The 16,786-nt window shown below is 44.4% G+C and overlaps 1 long non-coding RNA gene across 1 annotated transcript; it reads left to right on the top strand.

The window, feature by feature from the left end:
* Positions 1–227: 227 nt before the first annotated feature.
* On the top strand, positions 228–627 carry LOC144991125 (uncharacterized). Its single transcript, XR_013655030.1, has 2 exons — positions 228–428; positions 598–627. It is a non-coding gene; the product is annotated as an uncharacterized LOC144991125 (long non-coding RNA).
* The last annotated feature ends 16,159 nt before the right edge of the window (positions 628–16,786 follow it).

Here is a 16,786-nt window from a genome sequence, read left to right as displayed (position 1 = left end):
CTCCTTTTTTATGTGAGTGATTGTTGTTTTTTCTTGTCTGTGATCCTTGAATAAACTGACATTTTAAAACTCAAACTCTTCTTATTCTTCTACTTCTTTTGACTCCCCTATATATTCCAAAGGCTACTGTTCCCCACCCCCTTTTGTATGACCTCCTGTCAGAGAGGTGGGTGCCATCATCCTAAAATCATTTTATAATCCCAATACATTCTATTGTTATTTGCCCTTTTGGGTTTAATTTTTATTTGTATAACTACAGCAATGTTTGTTTCTAACTTGTGATGTGATGATTAAAAGGGATTGATGGTTCAGGAGAGATATTTTGGGGATTCACTGTTAAAGCTTAAATGTCGATTTGTTTTGTTTGTATAGGAACTGGAGTGGGCAGGATCACACAGTGTATTGTTTTCTGTTTGTTTTATTACCAGGTATGTATGAGAAAAATGTGAGTGTAAAATGTGTTACAGAGCCTGTATAAGGTTTTAAGCTAGCATGCCGCGTGCAGCATAGCCCCCCTTTTGTATGACCTCCTGTCAGAGAGGAACTGGAGTGGGCAGGATCACACAGTGTATTGTTTTCTGTTTGTTTTATTACCAGAATAAAGGGAGGCTTCTCTCCAAGAGGTAACACTGTGTCACACCATATATTAACCAGCACAACGCAGAAAGCGACCGGTTACACTAGGATAGCACAAGGATTAAAAGAAAACGAGGGTTCAGGAACACCAAATATTGCAATAGTTAGACAAGTTTGCACATTTACTTTGAGAACAACTGAAACAACAGAAAAATAACCAGTCCAAAAAGAAGGAACATGTGACTGAGGTGACATGGTGATCCCTGAAATCTGTCACATCTGTTTTCCACCTTCTGGTCAATTTTAGAAAGACTGGTTTTTGAAAAATGTAACGTGTGTAGGAACTTTAATTGTGACCTTCATCAATGTTTAACACATAAGCCTGATGAACCCAGTGATAGTGTTGGTGAATGAAATAGTGTTTTGATGACCTGTACTTACAGTGTAGGAAACTTGAGCTCTCTTGCCAAAAAGACTTAGTATTTTGTGGTAAAACCCTTATAATCAGCACAGAGGTTTATTGTAGTTGATGAGCAGGTTTCTGCACACATCAAGAGGAAATGTCTCTAAATGATTACTTTTTGGTGGCTGTTGCCTAGCAGCTCTGGCATTTAGCTCTCTCTATAGGTTTTCTATAGCAGTGTTTTTCAACCAGTGTGCCACAGGAGATGGTCAGGTGTCCATGGGAACTTATCCATTTTCACTGATCTAAAAAGATTTAACCATCTCCAGGATATCAGCTCTGTGTTCATCCAAACAGGCCCTGATAAAACACTGAGTAGTTAGGAATATTAAAGATTATAAAATACTTTTTTCATGTGTTTATTTGATTCTATTAATACTTTATGTATCCCACAATGGGGAAATCTTCTCCGCATTTGACCCATCCCCTGGGGGGCTGCAGCCGAACCGTAGCGTTAAGGGCCCTCACTGGGTGATGCTCGCCATTGATATGGTAATTGCCCCAGTAATCCCCTTCCGGGAATCTAACTCTGGATTCCTGCATGGTAGCCTCTCACCTAACCAACCGAGCTACCCAGACATTTTGATAAGAATGACGGTACCGCGATTTAACCGTAGCTTCAGCTCTGTTTTCTGAAAAGTCCCGCCCCTTTAACTGTCTCCACCAATCATTCTTGGAGGCTTAATCACATGTCATCAGTCTGACCAATCAGAAGTGGTTAAAGTCTTCACTTCCTTGTTCTGATTCTGCTCATAAAGTCTCTCAGTTCTAACAAAAACACCAGCTAAAGCTCGTCTTTAGCGGTGTAGCTTTCCACAGAATCCGGTGTCAGACTGTGAAACAAGTGAACAAAACAATGAAGCTCAGAGAAGAGTCTGTCTGGCATCACTACATCTCCCATGATGCATTGGGTTAAAGTGACAGGGTCTCAGCGTACAATGAGTCTTCCCTGTTTAACGTCTTAAACCACAACGAACACATAAAACAGTTTTTCAATCTTCTTGATGAAATCAGAGGTCAACAGTTTAGTTCTCCTTCAAGGTTTGTGTTTTTTAACAGACAAACAATCCAGAGTTTGGTCCAAGTCATCTTTACAACTGAAACACTTTTCTAAGAACGTCTGGATTATTTTAGATGTTAAACTTAAGAAGAAGTAAGAACAACATTTAAGAAACAGGATTAAGGTGAAGTGGCCAACAGACACAATTAAACTAAATTGAAACAATTTATTAATCTAAAAAAAACTAAAACATTTTTGTTAAAGTTTTCAAAGACATCATCTTTGATTAAGACAAAAGAAAAACTAATAAAACTTCAACATGTTCACTTTTTGTGTAGCTACAGAAAACATAAATATAATGTCAGTCTTTTTGTGTAAATTTTATCAAACATATTGCGATCATACTGTCCAAAACAGTTGCATTTGCACCAATGTATAAAAAAAAATTCACCATTTACAAAGAATAAATTTGTTTTTTGTGAGGTTACATAAAATTGCATGGTAATAAACTGGAGGGAGAAACAACTACCAGGGTACTGAAAACTAACATCACTTTTATTACAAATTTTAGTAAAAAACAGCTGCAACTTCCAGCTTTTCTGCCACAATCACAAAATTTCATGTGAGATTGGAGGGATTGTACATTAATACAGACTATAGAGTTTCTCCTTTTTTAATTGTGGTGTGCCGCAGGATTTTTTTCAAGGTTAAAGTGTGCCTTGGCTCAAAAAAGGTTAAAAAAACTGGCTTAGAGGATGAACTGACTTTCACATTTTTTTCCATGTTGCACATTTTATTGTTCGATGTACAATAGTTTTTATTTCAACGTTGTGTAGAGGACTTGAGCAATGGATCAGTAAAAACACTGAGACATTGATACAAAGTTTAATTTTCCATAATTGTCTCTGCTTTTTCAGGGCTGCCATATTGTGTGGTTGAATGTGCTGCAGATGATGAGGAAGGCGTTCCATCCATGGCAGGAATATGAAGAATACTCCAGGTTTTGCCTGAACTACATACATTAATTGTGGGGTAGGAAACTAAAATTGGTCCACATCTGCAGTCATTTGTCCCCCAGCTCCCCCAGGAAGGAGATGTCACCAAAGAGTAGAAATATGGTGATTCCTGGGCTGAGTCAGCAGCCTGACATCCCAGCAGAGGAAGAGGAGAGGGGCATCGCGCAGGAAACTGCTGCGTATTTATTTTGAAAAGCTGCTGAAGCTTTAATCTGTGGACCTCGGCAGGGCGGAGTAATGTCTTCTTGCCACCAAGTTGGAGCTTCGGAATCTCGTTTATGCTTCCCTGAGACACAGATGCTAATCCATCTTCATCAGTTCCGCCTGCAGCTCTGTGTGCAAACCTCCTCTGAAGGGAGTTCCTGCAGACGCAGCTTCCCTCCCCCCCACACGCTCTGATCCAAACAAAATCTCCCCCCCACCACCACCACCACCACACACACTCAGAGTTTTCATAGGAAAAAGGAAAAACATCAGAAAGATCTTTAAAACCAGAAAGTCCATTTAGTTCGTGTGTGGGTTGCTGCCAGACAAATTTTTATTAACTAAACACAGCAGCTTTTGTCATTTTGGACCACGAAGCACATTTACAGACGGAAAGGCTGGAATTTCAAAAACTCAGCTTTTGAAGAGAAAACCGATAGTCTTATTTTGTTCTCCAGGTCAAACACCTTCCTGACACAGAAAGCATTCAGTCTATAAAAGCCTTAAGGCCTGTTTATACCTCAGAGCGATCAGCCATCACGTCAGTCGTGTCTACAATCCTGCGGTCTCGTTCATACTCTCGTTGGCTGGATTTGCTTGCGGCGGTCTGCGAGAACTGCAATGAACTTCTGGTGGCATTCATCCCTTTCAAGCGATGCGATTGCATCCGGCATTTATTTTATTAACTCGGAGGACATATTGCCAAGACACTAGCTGCATCTGCGAAGCACAGGTACATAAAAGGCAAAGGAGGAAGTGGTGTGTTCAACTTCATATGCAGATGACATATTACTGTTTTTAAATAATTCACTATCTGTAAATGAAACAGCAACAATCATTAATGAATTATCCTCCATATCAGACTACTCCAATAATTGGAATAAATCTGTTTTTTTAGCACTGAACCGTAATGTGGAGCAAAGACTCACAATACCAGTCAAATCAGGCAATATCAAATATCTAGGTATTTATTTTTCCCCCAAATTATCAGAACTGGTGCAGCTAAACCACACCCCATTACTGAAAAGCATACAGGACGATCTAACACGCTGGACCAACCTGCCTCTGTCCCTTATGGGCAAGGTAGCCACGGTAAAAATGAAAATCTTACCCAAAGTTAATTATCTCTTCTCAATGATTCCCACACAACCGCCATTAAAATGGTTCAAAACATTAGAGTCATCCATATCAAGCTTTCTATGGAACAATAAACCTGCAAGAATTAGTCTAAAAACATCAAAATCTGCAAAAAGCTGTGGAGGCTTGGAATTACCTAACTTCTACAAGGACTTTCTTGCAAATAGATTACAATATATCTTAAAATGGTTAAAAAATAATCCAGAAACCAACTCATGGTTAGACTTGGAACAGGCGTTATGTGGAAAGATCAACCTTTCAGATCTACCATTTATTAGCCAAACAGTTAAAAAACAGGATTGTTTCCAAAGTATTAATATAAATGCCACTTTAACAGCCTGATGGGAATTTCTCAAAATATCAAAATCATCAATTCAGTCGTGCAAAATGACACCCATCTGGAACAACCCGGACATCCTTATAAACAAAATTGTTACACTTCCCAGCTTGGCAAACTGGAGGCGTAACACTACTAGAGCACATAATTATTGATAAAAGATTCATAACTCCCCAGGAACTACAAGACTAACATGGAATAAATAACTTCTTGGAATATCAGCAACTTAAATCTATTATTATTAAAAAGTTTAAATACAGAGACAACGATTTAAAGCCACCAGAAGTAGTTACCTCTCTGATTAATTTTTCAATATAAATCTCTCTCCAAAATATACAAACTTTTATGTAATTTAGATAATAATATTTCTCTTCCAATAACAAAATGGGATGCAGATTTGAGCATCAGCACAGACGAAAGCTTCTGGTCAGAACTTTGTCTAAACACCTTTAAACTGACAAAAAGTACAAATCTGCAGTTAATCCAATTCAAAACTCTTCACAGGATTTACTACACTGGACAGAGGATGTTCAAGATGGGTCTCAGTAACTCAGACATTTGCAAACACTGACAGTAATCTACCTGACGAAGAAACCCACCGGGGCCGGTTTGTTAAAGGAGCAATGGAGGAAGCATCACCGGGAGGGACGATTCCCACAGCACAAGACGTGCTTTGTGATCAGGAGCAGGAGGGTTCGCTGCGAGAGGCCACGTCAGAGATTCAACCCTGGTGAGATCGAACCATTTTTTTAAATTACTGGTATACCAGAGCAAAGCAATTGTGTATATTTCCATAAAAAGAGAAGTGAGAGTGAGTCTGCGACCTCTTTGCACTTTGTGCTTCGGCATCCACTGATTCCTCTCCATCAGGTTACGTGGTCTACTTGGTGGCTGAGCTGCTGTTGTCCCCAAACTCTTCCATGTTGTTCTGATAGAGCTGACGGCTGACTGCAGAATATTTTGGAGAGAGGACATTCCACCTCTGGATTAGTTGCACAGGTGGCGTCCTATGACTGAATGGAATTCAGAGAGCAACAATTCTTTCACAAATAGTCTGTAAAACAGTCTGCACGCCTGACTGCTTGATTTTATACACTTGTGACCAGGCCAAGTTATTAGGACACTGGATTCTGATCATATGGATGGGGGAGCCAATACTTTTGGCAATATAGTTTATTTATAGAAACATGAAGAACATGAATTTGAACTAACTAACCACTCAACTGACTGACCAACCGACTGATTGATCAACTGACATGCAACTCCGATAAATGTTCAAACTCAATGTTTTCAATGTTTGCTTAAAAAATGGATTTCCTAGTGTGAAAAAGCTCAGAAGATTTGAAGCTGGTCCTTTTTTTCTGGAGTCAAAGCCTGATGGAGCTGTAAGTGAAAGTCGATGTTGGGATTGATAAAACTGCCAGCAGCTTCACTGTAAGCAGATGAGCAGGGACTGGAAATAACCACAGCAGCTCAATATGTCTGAACAGCAGATGAAAAAGGAGATGGTGGGATGTGAAGAGGCAGAAAATGGAATCAGTTATGAACAGGAAGCTGGTCTGCTGGGACTGACCCCCCAGAGGAGCATCTGACCTCCATCACTCATCTCCTGAAGACTCGTCATGTGGCTTGTATTTTCATTAGTCTGTGTTTGGCCAAAACATTCAGCATAGAATTACTCCTTTCATATTTAGATATCCTAAAAATAAGACACTAACGCTAATCTAAAAGCTGCTTTTAAAAAGTAATTCATTACTTTACTTTCTCACTCACTGGGTAAATTGTAATTAAATTACTTTCCTGATTACCTATTTGAAAAAGTAAGTCACTACAAGTTACTTTACAATTTTTATTTTTGGAGTTTAAGTCGCTCCGGTGTATGACAAGAGTATTAGAGCCACCAAAAAAAGTAATATTATGAAATTTAAAATTGTAAAATTCCGACTTTAAATTTAGTAAATTTGCAACTTTTTTCTCGTAAATGATCTACTTTAAATCTCACAAAATTACGAGATTAAGAAGTGCAGCAAGTGAATGCCGCGTGGCAGCAGAGCAGACCAACTAAACTTACTAGAACAGGTCAGCTGAATGTTTATTGATAACGTAACAAATATTTGGAAGCTCCTTATTTTGATTCAGGATTTAGTAATGTTTGTTTTATTTATTGATGGGTGGCTTGACCAGAACCAGGAAGTATGATCACATTAGTCCTGTGCTCAGGTCTCTGCACTGGCTCCCTGTACCTCAAAGAATAAACTTCAAAGCAGCTCTGCTTGTGTACAAGTCTTTCCATGGCCACGCACCAAAGTACATCTCTGACATGTTAGTGCCATATGAACCATCTCGTACTCTGAGGACCTCAGGGGCCGGCCTCCTGTTGATGCCCAGAGTCAGAACTAAACAAGGGGAATCAGCGTTTCAGTATTCTGCAGCTAAAATCTGGAACAGCCTCCCTGAAGTCGTAAGACAGGCCTCTTCTGTGTTCATGTTCAAATCTAGACTTAAAACATTTCTGTTTAGCCGTGTATATGACTGAAAGGTCCTATCTGCACTTTTCTTTCCTTTCCTTCCTTTACTTTTAAATCACTTTTCAAATTTTTTTTCTTTTCTTTTAAAGTAAATTTTACGTTGATTATTTCTATGATGTATTGTGATTTTAATGCATTTTTCTGTTTTGTGAAGAACCTTGAATTACATTGTGCTATACAAATAAACTTGCCTTGCCTTGCCTTGCTTTGCTTGCAGGATCTCTGAAGCCATTGATGATACATCGGTGTCCCTGCAGCTGTCCACTTCCAGACTTTGTATGTATGAGGTAATAGAAAAGAAATGTCCTGATTTGTTTTGGTTATCTGAAGATACAATTTTACGTTAGATTTTTGAAAATAAAAAATGTTTTTGGGCAAATTTTGTGTCAAAGGCATGGACAATAAGAATGGACACTTTGTATTCTGTTAGACTCTGACTAGAGGGGTTATTGGATTTTTGTGATGGGCATGTTTCTTTATGTTTTATGTATTTTGTCTTTCAGTGTCACAAAAGCCCGTGTGGGCTGGGCACATTAGTGCATGACACTTAAATAAAATCAATCAATCAATCCATCCTTTCTTCCTCCGCCAAAGACCAGATCTCTAAGTCTGTGTGACGCTTCCGTCTGAAGAGGCTCAGTTTTTTCAGCATTTTCGATATAACAGACTATTTTCATTCATCTTTGTTGTTTTGTATTGAAACGAGGCATTTCATTTAGAGGAGAAGACGTGTGTAACAATGTTTTCCCTCCGCTTTTAGTGTTCTGTGCATGACAGGTTCATGGCGTAGTGAGACAAAAGGACTTCTAGGTTTGTGAATGAAAAGAGAAATAAAGTAGCAGTCATCTACACCCAGACGTGTCTCTGAGCTCCTTATTTTACAGATGAAACTCCGCTTTAACGAATCCCGGAAAGACGGCTACGCTGAAAAGAAGTTAACTTTGAGTCTGCAAATAGGTTTAATCTGGATAGGTCTAAAAATCAAAGAAATTCTCAACCTATCTTTCATTTTCGAGCACAGCCCCGATAAACAGACACTCTGGTGGTTTTTCTTGTTAATTTGTGACCTCTTTTCTCAAAGATTTACATATTTTAAAGTCATACATTAACGACTGCATGAGCTGCATCTGAATGACTGTGGGTGTTCTCCCGTGTCTCTGTGATCCACTTTAAAAACTGAACCTTGTCTCTTAATAAGTAAGTTGTCCTAGAAGCACAGCTCTCGTTTTCAGCTAATTACAATTAGCGATCGTACATACAGTTTTTGAAAAGAACTGAGGGCCACAGGTTATTGATTTTATGACATGAGCTCACAGGTCGCTGAAAAATCTGGATGCATTTGCGGCCTGTTCCCAGACTTTGGACATGCCTGTTGTAGATGGTCCAGTCACTGCACGTTCTATCCTCAGAGACCATCATCATATCCCAATTCCACCAGATCACCCCCAACTTTCTGTTCATGGATGATAATTCACCACATGCTGCCAGAATTGTCACAGCTGGACTTCGGGAAATGGGAGTGGCTCATGTGGTCTGGTCAGCAATGACCCCTGACCTGAACCCTAAAGAGTACAACTGGGACCTGCTGAAGCAGGTGATCGGACCCTCAAGTGACCTGCAGGACTGTATGTAGCACTTGTGGAAGAGTGGAACGCCTCAGAACAACATCAATGTGGTTAGTGTGAAGCAGGAGACGCCGCTGTCAAGCTGTCATTACAGCAAATGGTGGAAACACCTGCTACTGACATGGTCAATGTTTGTTATTTGGGGCCAAACAGGAAGAGCACTCATGGACATAACAACATCCCAAACTTATTGTGAGTAGTGAAATTGACATCTCAAGTCCAAATGGAGCTCTTTTTACGGGGATGAACAACTCTGCATGGACTTCTCTTGTGTCTTCTTCAGGAAAAATCTTGTACTGAGAGAAACGCTGATGTCATCACCTTTGGACCGCCTTTTTACATCTGCTCTTGGTGTCATTTTAACAGCAACCAAACTGAAGGTAAGAATTTCTGCTGATAGAATGTAATAATCAACAATCGATGGACCGAGTGCTTCCTGGATGTTAACAATCTAAAATTACATCAACAAGCTTTACCCTGTGTCCGAATTACCGCCCTAACCCCTATATAGTGCACTATATAGTGCGCTCACCATTTTGTAGTGCTGTCCGAATCTACAGTTCAAAAATCGAGTGGACTAGAAATTTCCCAGAAGTCTCTACGAAAAACCAGTGTGGATCGATGCTCACTCGATTGGCGAATATTGACTAGAATGCACTGCGGTCGGACCAGAATGCACTGCGTATGACCCACGATACATTGCGTTTGAATTATTCGAAAATGGCAGCCGGTTGGCCAAGGAAAACAACCGAAACATGTAAGTATATTAAAAAGTATCTTGTATCTGTTGTAAAATATATTTGTAAATACGTAAGAAAATGTTTTTAATATGTTATATTCCTCAATCGACAACCTACATTGTTTTGAAGCTCATCAATTTCGGTAATCCTAACACTAACGCGAATTAGCGCTGAAGGCTAAAAACAAACGCTAGATATTTCTTCAAAAAGCAGTGACTTCTAACCGTAGTCATAGGTTATTAACACATGTTTTAAACGTGTTTATATATGTAGGGACAGACGAGGATGAGGAAAATCTGATCCATCTGTGGATGGAGAAAGATAGCCTGTTTGCTTTCAGGAAAGCTCGTGCCGGATGGGAGTCAAGTCACTTGTTGATGATCATGATCAGATTTGTCTTTGTTAATAAACGGTTAATCGTTGTCATATTGGGGTAAAAGTTTTTGTTGAAAGAGGAGAGGAGAGCAAGAAGGGAGGAAGAGCGACAGGAAAGTCTGTTCAGCTTACTTGAGTTGCAAATATTGTTCAAAAAATGTAATGTTGCCGTTGTTTAATAAATGCATTAACAAAAATGAATAATTTACATGTTTTATTTAAATATGAGCCATTTTTAACAATCTCAAAAGGATTTTCATATAAATATCAAATGTACACATTTACAATTTCGTTTTATATGTTACCATTTATTTTTACACATGTTAACAATAGTTGTGGTCCTCCAGAATCATGTGAGACACAGTTGGAGCTGAAAGGAAACCAGAGATTTGTCCTCGCAGACGGACGCCACTTTGCTCATCCTGCATGTTCCTGGTGTCGTCCTGCTGTGGCTCCAAGCAGTCCCCTTTGCTGATGCACAGATTGTGCAGGATGGCACTGCAGGCAATGATTTTCATTGCAAAGGTTGGTTTTACTCCCAGTGCCCCCAGAAATATTGCTCTCCTCCTCCTCTTCATCATGCTAAATGCTCTCTCTCCACCACAGAGCGTGTTCTGGAGTGGTTCTGGTTGTAACGGGCCTAAACCACATTCCTCATGGGTTCCCTGTAGGGTGTCAGCAGCATGATGGGATGTGCAATGCAGGGATACCCACCATCACCCAAAATGATCCTTCAGGTGGGTAATGTTTGATTTACATAAATTGGGCTTTTACGTAGAACCTGTGAATCATGGACTGATCCTGGATACTCAACAAAAATATCTATAAATTTGACATTAGAGTCACATACAGCCTGTATTTAAATGGAATGAAAAAGCTTCCTGTTAAAATAAGAAGCTGCATTTTCTTTTGGGGCCTTTATTCTTATGTGGCAGCCATCGATGCTCCCCACGACCTTTTGGAAGGTGGAAGACCAAGCAAGCTGCTAAAAAACCAGAGGTGACTAATGGCAGTTCATTCCCACTGGGAAGCTGGATGACCCTGCTCATCAGCTGGAGGTCCGCCGTCCTGTGGACAATGTCACTCACAGTGGACCGTGGCATGTCAAAGGCCCTGGCTACCACACTGTAAGATGTGCCACACGCCAGCCAGAAAAGAAATACCAGGAACTCAGTCTCCTGTCCCCCCAGAGTGTGAGGAACCCGAAGCTGCTCCACCAGATGCTCGATGATCCTGCGGGTCAACTGAAAATCCGGTCTTGTGTCGGACTGACCGTCAGCATAGAGGGCCAGGACAGACACCTTTATGTTGGCAAAGCAGTAGAGACGTGGAAAAGCCTGTAAAATGGAACATTAATATATTTCATTGAGGAAATTAAATCTCGTTTTTTGAATGTTTCTATTTATTTTTGATGTCTTACGTTTTAGTTTATGAAGTATTTTTAAATGCTGGAAAATCTCGTTTTCTTTTTACTGGGTGAAAAACGAAAGTATTTAATAAATGAAAGTATTTTTGTTTTAAACAAGTGATATGGTTTGACTCTGAATAAAAAATACTAAACTTTGAATTCACAAGTGTTTCATGTAGTTAGACTATACAACTCATACTCCAGTGTTGAAAAAGAATGTTAAAGTCTTACAGCAGATTGTGTAACTTTGAGCACAATTAGTAACAAATGCTTAAGTTTAACAAAAAAAAAACTTTAAGTTTAACTCATAAGTTGTTCATGTCTGGTCAGGGCATCCAGAGGAAATCTTCTGAGACGTCTGTTCCTCCTCCTTGCTGTCCTGTGATGCTGCATATCTGCTCGTTTTCGGTTGGATCTCAGGAAAAACGGTTGAATTATTGCCAACAGGAACACGGACAGATTCATATTCAAAGCTATTTTCAGTAAGGTAGAAGAGAAAACTACTAAAAAAAAATGCTTCCTCACAAGAGCCCATAAATCGTTCAGGGGCACAGAAATAAATATTGCCATGGACTAATGACTTGAGGGTTTATTTCTGAACAAATACATTAAATCAACACCAATGTGTTTGTAATTTTATTATTTATAAATCAGCCACGTTTTCCATGATCAGAACACAGCAGATTCATAAATAGTCTTTGTAAAAATGTTCATATTTATCCCTTGCGCTATCCTAGAGAAAAAAGAAATAAATTGGATTAGATAAAGGAACGGGGGGGCTTATTTTAACCCTTTGGCTGTCCTAGAGGGGGAACAAAAAGGCTTGGATTGAAGGAAGGGAATGGGGGGGTCATTTTAAAAACGCACCCCCTCATCCTGGTTTGGTCCCTGACCACTGAAGAGTGGTCATTCACCCCAAAAATTTGTAGACGTTTCAGGCACCCTCTATCACCCCCGACCACTTGGGGTCGCCAGTTCCCCGGTTCTTTTTTACTTCACGGACAGCAGGGGTCGCCTTTTCTCTACTGCGGTCACTCTGTTTTTTTTTTTTTTTTTTTTTTACCCTCGGTCACCAGGGGTGCCGTTTCTCTGAGGGTCACTGAAACCCTGAATTCTTTCCTATTTGATCTAATGCCAACAAGGGGCATCCTTTTAGGAAAAGATTTCCACCGAATGCATTATGCAGTCCACCTTTATTTTCTCTTTTTTTTTTATCCTTGACCAATTGGGTTAGGGGGGGGGGGGGGGGGGCTTCATTGTTTCTTTTTCCTTTTCTTTTTTTGGTCTTAGTCCACATGCACCATGCTTCCTCTCTGCCACCTGATGGTGCCAACCTTACAGTTGTTTTTTTATTTTTTATTTCTTTATTGTTATTATTATTAATATTATTATTGTTAGTATTATTCTTATTCTTATTATTATTATGAATATATATATATATATATAAAGATAAACACCCCTTTCACCCTCCCCAGGGGTCTAACAGACCCAGCGAGGCAGCGTTCGGAAGTACCTTTTTGTTCAAGATCACGCTGGGGTCTAGCGGACCCGGCGAGGAAGAGCTAGGATCAATATTTGGTTTAGGTTCACGCTGTGGTCTCTCGGACCCCGTGAGGCAGCGCTATGAACAAACGAATCGTTTAGCGTATCTTAGTGTCACGTGGACCCCGCAAGGCAGGGTTCGGAACTAAGTTCTGTTCAGGCTCACGCTGGGGTCCCCCGGACCCGGAGAGGCAGGGTTCGGAACTAAGTTCTGTTCAGGCTCACGCTGGGGTCCCGCGGACCCGGAGAGGCAGAGTTCGGAACTAAGTTCTGTTCAGGCTCAAGCTTGGGTCTCTCGGACCCCGTGAGGCAGGGCGCTGAAAAACTGTTCTTTTTTATGGTGTACCTTGGGTCACGCGGACCCCGCGAGGCAGGGTTCGGAACTATGCTTTGTCCAGGTTCACGCTGGGGTCTCGCTGACCCCGCGAGGCAGGGTTCGGAACTAAGTTCTGTTCAGGCTCACGCTGGGGTCCCCCGGACCCGGAGAGGCAGGGTTCGGAACTAAGTTCTGTTCAGGCTCACGCTGGGGTCTCTCGGACCCCGTGAGGCAGGGCGCTGAAAAACTGTTCTTTTTTTTTTTTGGTGTACCTTGGGTCACGCGGACCCCTCGAGGCAGGGTTCGGAACTAAGTTCTGTTCAGGCTCACGCTGGGGTCCCGCGGACCCCGTGAGGCAGGGCGCTGAAAAACTGTTCTTTTTTTTTTTTTTGGGTGTACCTTGGGTCACGCGGACCCCGCGAGGCAGGGTTCGGAACTATGCTTTGTCCAGGTTCACGCTGGGGTCTCGCTGACCCCGCGAGGCAGGGTTCGGAACTAAGTTCTGTTCAGGCTCACGCTGGGGTCCCGCGGACCCGGAGAGGCAGGGTTCGGAACAATGTTCTGTTCAGGCTCACGCTGGGGTCCCGCGGACCCGGAGAGGCAGGGTTCGGAACTAAGTTCTGTTCAGGCTCACGCTGGGGTCCCGCGGACCCCTCGAGGCAGGGTTCGGAACTAAGTTCTGTTCAGGCTCACGCTGGGGTCCCGCGGACCCCGTGAGGCAGGGCGCTGAAAAACTGTTCTTTTTTATGGTGTACCTTGGGTCACGCGGACCCCGCGAGGCAGGGTTCGGAACTATGCTTTGTCCAGGTTCACGCTGGGGTCTCGCTGACCCCGCGAGGCAGGGTTCGGAACTAAGTTCTGTTCAGGCTCACGCTGGGGTCCCCCGGACCCGGAGAGGCAGGGTTCGGAACTAAGTTCTGTTCAGGCTCACGCTGGGGTCTCTCGGACCCCGTGAGGCAGGGCGCTGAAAAACTGTTCTTTTTTTTTTTGGTGTACCTTGGGTCACGCGGACCCCTCGAGGCAGGGTTCGGAACTAAGTTCTGTTCAGGCTCACGCTGGGGTCCCGCGGACCCCGTGAGGCAGGGCGCTGAAAAACTGTTCTTTTTTTTTTTTTTGGGTGTACCTTGGGTCACGCGGACCCCGCGAGGCAGGGTTCGGAACTATGCTTTGTCCAGGTTCACGCTGGGGTCTCGCTGACCCCGCGAGGCAGGGCTCGGAACTAAGTTCTGTTCAGGCTCACGCTGGGGTCCCGCGGACCCGGAGAGGCAGGGTTCGGAACAATGTTCTGTTCAGGCTCACGCTGGGGTCCCGCGGACCCGGAGAGGCAGGGTTCGGAACTAAGTTCTGTTCAGGCTCACGCTGGGGTCCCGCGGACCCCTCGAGGCAGGGTTCGGAACTAAGTTCTGTTCAGGCTCACGCTGGGGTCCCGCGGACCCCGTGAGGCAGGGCGCTGAAAAACTGTTCTTTTTTTTTTTTTTGGGTGTACCTTGGGTCACGCGGACCCCGCGAGGCAGGGTTCGGAACTATGCTTTGTCCAGGTTCACGCTGGGGTCTCGCTGACCCCGCGAGGCAGGGTTCGGAACTAAGTTCTGTTCAGGCTCACGCTGGGGTCCCGCGGACCCGGAGAGGCAGGGTTCGGAACAATGTTCTGTTCAGGCTCACGCTGGGGTCCCGCGGACCCGGAGAGGCAGGGTTCGGAACTAAGTTCTGTTCAGGCTCAAGCTTGGGTCTCTCGGACCCCGTGAGGCAGGGTGCTGAAAAACTGTTCTTTTTTATGGTGTACCTTGGGTCACGCGGACACCACGAGGCAGGGTTCGGACATATGCTTTGTCCAGGTTCACGCTGGGGTCTCGCTGACCCCGCGAGGCAGGGTTCGGAACTAAGTTCTGTTCAGGCTCACGCTGGGGTCCCCCGGACCCGGAGAGGCAGGGTTCGGAACTAAGTTCTGTTCAGGCTCACGCTGGGGTCCCGCGGACCCGGAGAGGCAGAGTTCGGAACTAAGTTCTGTTCAGGCTCACGCTTGGGTCTCTCGGACCCCGTGAGGCAGGGCGCTGAAAAACTGTTCTTTTTTTTTTGTGTACCTTGGGTCACGCGGACCCCGCGAGAGAGGGTTCGGAACTACGCTTTCTCCAGGTTAACGCTGGGGTCTCGCTGACCCCGCGAGGCAGGGTTCGGAACTATGCTTTGTCCAGGTTCACGCTGGGGTCTCGCTGACCCCGCGAGGCAGGGTTCGGAACTATGCTTTGTCCAGGTTCACGCTGGGGTCTCGCTGACCCCGCGAGGCAGGGTTCGGAACTAAGTTCTGTTCAGGCTCACGCTGGGGTCCCCCGGACCCGGAGAGGCAGGGTTCGGAACTAAGTTCTGTTCAGGCTCACGCTGGGGTCCCGCGGACCCGGAGAGGCAGAGTTCGGAACTAAGTTCTGTTCAGGCTCAAGCTTGGGTCTCTCGGACCCCGTGAGGCAGGGCGCTGAAAAACTGTTCTTTTTTTTTTTTGGTGTACCTTGGGTCACGCGGACCCCTCGAGGCAGGGTTCGGAACTAAGTTCTGTTCAGGCTCACGCTGGGGTCCCGCGGACCCCGTGAGGCAGGGCGCTGAAAAACTGTTCTTTTTTTTTTTTTTGGGTGTACCTTGGGTCACGCGGACCCCGCGAGGCAGGGTTCGGAACTATGCTTTGTCCAGGTTCACGCTGGGGTCTCGCTGACCCCGCGAGGCAGGGTTCGGAACTAAGTTCTGTTCAGGCTCACGCTGGGGTCCCGCGGACCCGGAGAGGCAGGGTTCGGAACAATGTTCTGTTCAGGCTCACGCTGGGGTCCCGCGGACCCGGAGAGGCAGGGTTCGGAACTAAGTTCTGTTCAGGCTCACGCTGGGGTCCCGCGGACCCCTCGAGGCAGGGTTCGGAACTAAGTTCTGTTCAGGCTCACGCTGGGGTCCCGCGGACCCCGTGAGGCAGGGCGCTGAAAAACTGTTCTTTTTTATGGTGTACCTTGGGTCACGCGGACCCCGCGAGGCAGGGTTCGGAACTATGCTTTGTCCAGGTTCACGCTGGGGTCTCGCTGACCCCGCGAGGCAGGGTTCGGAACTAAGTTCTGTTCAGGCTCACGCTGGGGTCCCCCGGACCCGGAGAGGCAGGGTTCGGAACTAAGTTCTGTTCAGGCTCACGCTGGGGTCTCTCGGACCCCGTGAGGCAGGGCGCTGAAAAACTGTTCTTTTTTTTTTTGGTGTACCTTGGGTCACGCGGACCCCTCGAGGCAGGGTTCGGAACTAAGTTCTGTTCAGGCTCACGCTGGGGTCCCGCGGACCCCGTGAGGCAGGGCGCTGAAAAACTGTTCTTTTTTTTTTTTTTGGGTGTACCTTGGGTCACGCGGACCCCGCGAGGCAGGGTTCGGAACTATGCTTTGTCCAGGTTCACGCTGGGGTCTCGCTGACCCCGCGAGGCAGGGCTCGGAACTAAGTTCTGTTCAGGCTCACGCTGGGGTCCCGCGGACCCGGAGAGGCAGGGTTCGGAACAATGTTCTGTTC

Source organism: Oryzias latipes, chromosome 3, assembly GCF_053564925.1.
Source record: "Oryzias latipes strain Hd-rR chromosome 3, Olatipes_Hd-rR_3.1".
In the NCBI taxonomy this organism is placed as follows: domain Eukaryota; kingdom Metazoa; phylum Chordata; class Actinopteri; order Beloniformes; family Adrianichthyidae; genus Oryzias; species Oryzias latipes.
This window is presented reverse-complemented; position numbering and strand designations above follow the sequence as displayed.